Raw genomic sequence first — 6,578 nt, forward strand, 5'->3', positions numbered from 1 at the left:
AAACACTGGCATGGGGAAACTGGCTTTAATACCCACAAGCCCGCCCCCAACAATACACTCCCTCCAGGAGGTGTTAATTCCCAAATCTCCATCAGCTGGGAACCTAGCATTCAAAACACCTAAGTTTATGGGGGACACCTGAATCAAGCCACCACAGGAGGTGTACAGAGGTTTGGGCTAGTGGTCAGGGAAGGAGCCAGGGTGGCTAGATCCCCCATGGAAGCCTTTCGGGGGAGCGAGATCTTTGGGAGGCGGAGAGGGGGCTGGTTATAGGGCGCTGAGACTCAGTCATTCAATCATCTACCTCCATAATCACGGTGATGAACGTCTTCATAAACTTAACACTTCAATTTGTTGTAGATGTCAGTGCTCTGAGAATATAAACAATTATGCCAGAAAGAACCCTTGACAATGACGTGACATTCACTTGAAATTGGAATTTGTTGCTAAATATTTAAGCAGAGCGAGCTTTTGCTCAAAGATAATCTCGTGTGTAAACTACGCAAGAGGGGCCTGTGTAACAAGTTGATTTCTTTCTTACTGTGAAAACTGACTGCAGCAGAGAATGGTCTGAGACCACATATATCAAAGTTGCCTGGAGTGTTTGAATTGTGAATTTGTATCTTTAGTCAGTTTCCTTTATCGTTCATGGTCTAGTCATAACAACAACCATAGAGGGAGATTTAATGCAAAACGTCAGTTATTGTATCAGTTATCTGTGTGGGGTAATAAAACATCCTAAGACTAGTAGCTTAAAGGAATAAATATTTATTATCCACAAGTCTCTTGGCCAGGGTGGTGGTTTGATTCACGTGTCCCTCATAAACTTAGGTATACTGGATGCTAGGTTCCCCAGTTGATGGCAATTGGAAATTAAAGCCTCCTGGAGTTGATATGTTGTTGGGGGTGGGCTTATGGTGTCATAGCCAGTTTCCCTATGCCAGTGTTGAATATACTCTTTGGTTCCTGTTGTCCACCTTATGTTGGCTGGGGGGTGATGTACACCCTCTGCTCAGGCTATCATTTTCCCCTGCCATTATGGAGCTTCCCCTCGAGCCTGTAAGCCAAAATATACCTCCTCCCCCCCCCCAACACAAGCTGCTCTTGGTTGGGTGATTTCTACCAACAATGCGAACTTGACTGCAACAGTAAAGTGGTACCAGTAGTAGGATTGCTGCTAGACACCTAACTGTGTGGCTTTGGCCTGTTGGAGCTGATTTTCAAGAGGAATGTGGAAGGATTTGAAACCTTGGCCTAAGAGAAGCCCTGCAGTGCTGTAAGAACAGCTTGATGGACTATTCCGGTCAGAGTTGAAAGACCTGAAGCCAGTAAGAAGTATGGACTGTAAGGTTTGGCTTATGAGGGTGAAAAAGAGCTTTGCTTGGACTGGGCTAGCAGTTTGAAGCTTGCTGGTTATGCCTGTGTCCTGAGAAATTGTACAGGGTTGCTTTGCGTAGAAATGAACTGGTGTGAGCAGAGGGATATGGCACAGAAAATAAAAAAGAATCTTTGGGTGAACTGCTGCCCATTCAGCTGCAATTGAGAGATTACAACCTTTGAGATTGGGCCAGCTGATCTGCACTGGGGCAACAGGAAGAATGTGGACTCTTTTGAAGGGGACTGAGTGCTCAAGGAGTGTCCCGTTCTTCAAAGTCAACTTTATTTCCCCCTGGATTAACAAATTGGCACCCTGCCTGGTATTGTGGAGTATAAGAAATGCAGGAAAGTTTGCAACATGGTCTTGTGGTTTGGAAATGGCCATGGGCAGTGTGAAGGATGCCTGCATGGGGACTCTGTGTGGCATGAGCATGGACTGTGGGTTGCAGTGGAGATGCCTGGACCACGAGATGGCTGCCAAGGAGAGCTGCTGGTCCTGGATGAAGTTTTCCGGGACTCTGAGTAGCCCAGCTGGAGGGGTGGAATTAGAACTACAGAGACTTGTTGCTGGTTAGAATTATCAGACTTAGAGACTTGTCACTGGCTAGAGTTGTTGGACTTAGAGTTAGAGAGTTTAATGTTTGCCCTGGTTGTCCTAAGTCTTGCATTGGTTGAATATTTCTTTGCTATGCCCAACACCATCTTTTGCAGTGTGTTTATTCTGTGCAATTATGGCTTTTTTTGGGGGGGACTTTTTGGTATTATGGCTCAGTTAAAAGATCTTGGACTGTGGGCATGTTTGAACATCATTCAGATTGATAAAAACTATGGAGACTTTTAAGTTGGACTGAATGCATTGTATTTTATATATTGTATGGATATCAGTTTATGGGGGCCAGGGGCAGAATGTGGTGGTTTGTTTCAGGTGTCCCCCATAAACTTAGGTGTTCTGGATGCTAGGTTCTCTAGCTGATGGCAATTGGAAATTAAAGCTTTCTGGAGGCGATGTATTATTGAGGGCAGGCTTATGGGTATTATAGCCAGTTTCCCCATGCCAGTGTTTGACACACTCTCCTGTTGCTATGGTCCACCTTATGTTGGCCAGGGGGGTGATGTCCACCCTTTGCGTATGTCATCATTTTCCCTACCATCATGGAACCTCCCTCTTGAGCCCGTAAGCCAAAATAAGCCCTTCCCACCCCCCCACAAGCTGCTCTTGGTTGGGTGATTTCTAGCAGCAATGCAAACCTGACTGCAACAGCCAGCAAGGCAGTTTTCCTGGTCTTTGTTAGGCAGGACAAGAGTCTCAACATGGAGTCGAGATGAAGGAGGAGAATGACAGCAGCCAGACGGGACGCAACTTTCGTTGCCTGTATCGCCTAACCTGTACTCCCCTGACCTCACAGTGCCCTTGGCCAGCTGGCTGCAATTTTCTGCCCATCTCCTCTTAGAAGCCACCTGGCTCCTCTTCTGGTGGCAATCCATTTTCCGATTGATTAGCTCCTCAGCTTGGTCTTTGTCCCCCACCCCCAATTAATTAGTTCTTCTGTTTGGTCCCTGTTCTCCCCTGAATTCCTCAGTCTTTTTGTCCCTTGCACCCCTCTTCCAAAAAGAAAAATGATAAAAGCCCAGACCATCCAGATGCAGGCTGCCTGCTCTTCCCTCCCGCCCCAATACGAAGCTCCCTTTCCTGCCTCAGCGTGGTCTTGCTGCAAACAAGCTCCAGCTGCATGCACCACTTGCACACCTGGCTTTACATGGGTGCTGGGGAATTGAACTTGGGCTTTGAGGCTGTCAGGCTTTGCAAGCAAGTGCTTTTAACTAGCTGACCTATTTTTTTTTCCAGTCCAATATTAACTCTGCAACCACACATTACACACCATATGTCTATTTATTTGTCTACATGTAGGTTACAGAATTAAAAAGACAAAAAGAGGCCTGAGAGCCCGAAGCGCGGGATCTGACAGAAATGCAGAAGTCTCCGTATTGATCAGACAGCCTGCTGAGGAGAAGCTGGAGTCGGTGGAGTAGCTGCCGAGGAGAAGCTGGAGTTGGTGGAGTAGCTGCTGGCTCAGAGCTGAGCCACAGGAGAGAGGTGAAGTGAAGTGAAGGGTAGGACCGGGACAGACAAATGGACAGATGGGGGATGGCAGGTTCAGACAGGGAACAGGCAGATGGCAGAGGAGTAGGCAGTGTCACAGTGGTGACGGCCAAACTGAACTCTCTAGAACAGTCGGTTTCTTTTCTTTTCTTTCTTTCTTTCTTTTTTTTTTTTTTTGATCTTTTATAGCTTTATTTTAACCAAAGAGTCAATGCCTTCAAGCAACCAGTAGCCTTGTCACACTCCAAGCCTTAATGTTCAGAATCCGTTTAGATACTGCCTTGGTGAGAGGTGCCCAACCCCCCCACATGGCTTTGTTCAAAATGGGCTCCCAGTGACACCAACTGCCCCCAGTTGCTCAGTGAGGCAGAAGGTGGGATTTTTCCGACACCGTTCCAAGGCTGCTTCATCATTTCCTGTTCCCACCCAGAGGCGGAAACAGGCAGTTACTTGGATAGGGTCACAGCAAGTCAGTGACATTCGCGATTGGGACACCTCTTTGTCCTCCAGTACCAGTTTGTAAACTGAAAACAACTCCCCAAGGATGTGGGGGAGAGAAATAAGGGGATGTGGGACATGGCATACAATATACAGAGTAACAATGGGAAGAACCTTGGCCTTTTTTAATGAAAAATCTGGACTGCTTCACAAATTCGCGTGTCATCCTTGCACAGGAACTATGCTGATCTCCACATTGTTCCGATCTTAGTATGCGTGCTACGGAAGCAAGCGCGAACCTGAGCCTTTTAATGTGCACTCCGAGGAGTTTATGATGAAGTGATGAGGTGTGTTTCTTTTTTTCGTTTTTTTGAGGTAGGGTCTCACTCTAGCTGAGGCTGACCTGGAATTCATTATGTAGTCTCAGGCTGGCCTCGAACTCACGGTGATCCTCCTACCTCTGCTTCCCGAGTGCTGGGATTAAAGGCGTGCGCCACCATGCCTGGCGAAGTGTGTTTCTTAAACAGAGTTAATTATTGAACTAAAGATTTATTTTTTTTTGTTTCTTTTTTTAATTTTTATTTCTTTGAGAGCAACAGAGAGAGGCAGAGAGTGAGAGAGAGAATGGGATTGCCAGGGCTTCCAGCCACTGCAAATGAACTCCAGACACATGCACCCCCTTGTGAGTCTGGCTAACGTGGGTCCTGGGGAATCAAGCCTTGAACCAGGGTGCTTAGGCTTCACAGGCAAGTGCTTAACTGCCAAGCCATCTCTCCAGCCCTAGAACTAAAGATTTTTGACAGGCACCAGGACTCCCATGAACAAGCTCTGGTCAGGGTAATTCTGAGGCTTCTGTAAACATATATAAGGTGTAAAACTCTTGCTGCTGGCCACTAGCCACTGCCTTCAAAATGTAATGCTGGATCCAACATGACTGTCAGGTTGCACTTTCTGGTTTGTGCTTTCGCAAGAGTTTATGGAATTGTTCTACTTGTAGGTCAAGCTCCGGGAAGAGAACCCTGCCTGGAAAAAGTTCACTGGAGTCAGAAGGTACTTGAGTGCCTGGTCCCTGGACTCAGTAGCTAGAACAGGAATGGCCTTGCTACTGTGAGACAGGGGGACATCCTGGTTGACCTGCGCATCTTGGTTCCCCAAATCTGGGGAGCCATCATCTCTAGATATCAAAGGGGACTTTAAGCCAATTTCTTCCGTGGTTTCTGGAGAGATAAACTCCTCATCTGCAGACTTTAACTGTACTGAAAAGCCTAAGGGGGAAGTCAACGTAGTCACTACCTCCTGAGACTCACAGACAGAGACTGGCTCATCCCATTCTTTGCAGCCAAAGTCTGGGAGTAACTGCTTCTTGGCCTGCAAAGGACAAGGACAGAGGGAGAGCTTCTCAAGGTCTCCAGGCCAGGGGAAAAGATTTTCTTTCTTGTGCTGCTTTGTGTCTCTGTCAGCATTTTCCTCCGGGGATTCAAACACAAGCCCTGGGATCCTTGGCTTCTTTGGCCTCCTTTCTAACAGCCAGAACACGCTCGCCTTCCTAGAAGCGCTGCATGGAGTCTGGAATGAGGGGGACAGGCAGCCTAGGCCTCAGGCTGTCGACTGATAATGGGCACCACCTGGCAAGGCCTCACCCCTGCAACGAAGGCGCGCAGCTCGGAGTAGGAGGAATGATCAGAGTAAGGGATGATGTGGACGTCAGGGTGGGGGCTGCGGGTCTTCCGGCTTGTGGGAAGGATAGCAATGGTAGGGTGGGTCTGGTTCCAATGAAGCATGGCAGAGTGGCAGATCTCCGTGTGGTCCACAGCATGGATGCGCCGGCCCTTTCATCCACCGTGACCGCATCTGCCAGGCCCAGGAGCTGTACCACTTCCAGACGCCGAGGACTCAATACCGCCCAGATCCGAAACTCCAGGGCCAGTTTCTCCAGTAGGGATTCCTTTCCCAGGCGGTAGAATCCAGTCTTTATGTGATGTCGTGGGTACTTTCAGAGGAGATGGATAATTTGTTGCGCAGCTTCCTGTCGGGAAGGAAGAACGTGGGCTGGGTTGCAATTGGTGTTGTCCAGGTATGAAGTGTGGATCTGTTTCCCCACTGACAGGGCTGGCTCCTTCAGCATGGATGGTGGATATCGAAAACCACCTGCAGGTGACGGGGCAGGAGGTGGGCGGTGATCGGGGAGCAGTAGAGGGGCCGCGCCCGCGTGCTGGACAGCCCCACCGTGTGGTCCGAGTGCGTGTGGGACAAGAAGAAGAGCTGCAAGTCCAAGACAAGGGTGTATGTGTGATCGGGTCCCTTTCATGGTGGCGGGGCTGGAGTCCCCGCTGGGGTCTTCACAGGGACAGAGTTCTTGCGTGAGGACTCCGCCACTGCGCCCCGAAGAAAGGCATGCTGGAGCCCTCGGGCCCTCGGGGAAGACCAGCCCAGTGGAGTGGGCAGTGACCAGCGTGGGCGGGAAGGAGGTGGTCGCGCTAGGGACCGTGAGAGCCGGGGTCCACATCCCCGAGGAAGCCCCCCCCCAGGGAGCCCCGCCCCCCACCCGCTGGGAGCCCACCCTAGAACAGTTTCTTAATGCACATGGTGGGTGGCCAGGTAACAGTTGGGTGGGGGCTGTTGCATGGCTCCGTTAGGTGTCCACTTTTCTATGGGGTTTGGG

The 6,578-nt window shown here is 49.4% G+C and overlaps 2 pseudogenes; both read right to left on the reverse strand.

Annotated features, from left to right (window-relative positions):
* Positions 1 to 4,107: 4,107 nt before the first annotated feature.
* LOC123461891 lies at positions 4,108 to 4,207 on the reverse strand (annotated as a pseudogene).
* A 646-nt stretch (positions 4,208 to 4,853) lies between these two features.
* On the reverse strand, positions 4,854 to 6,056 carry LOC101613066 (annotated as a pseudogene).
* Positions 6,057 to 6,578: the final 522 nt, after the last annotated feature.

This window comes from Jaculus jaculus, chromosome 6 (genome assembly GCF_020740685.1).
Source record: "Jaculus jaculus isolate mJacJac1 chromosome 6, mJacJac1.mat.Y.cur, whole genome shotgun sequence".
Classification (NCBI taxonomy): Eukaryota; Metazoa; Chordata; class Mammalia; order Rodentia; family Dipodidae; genus Jaculus; species Jaculus jaculus.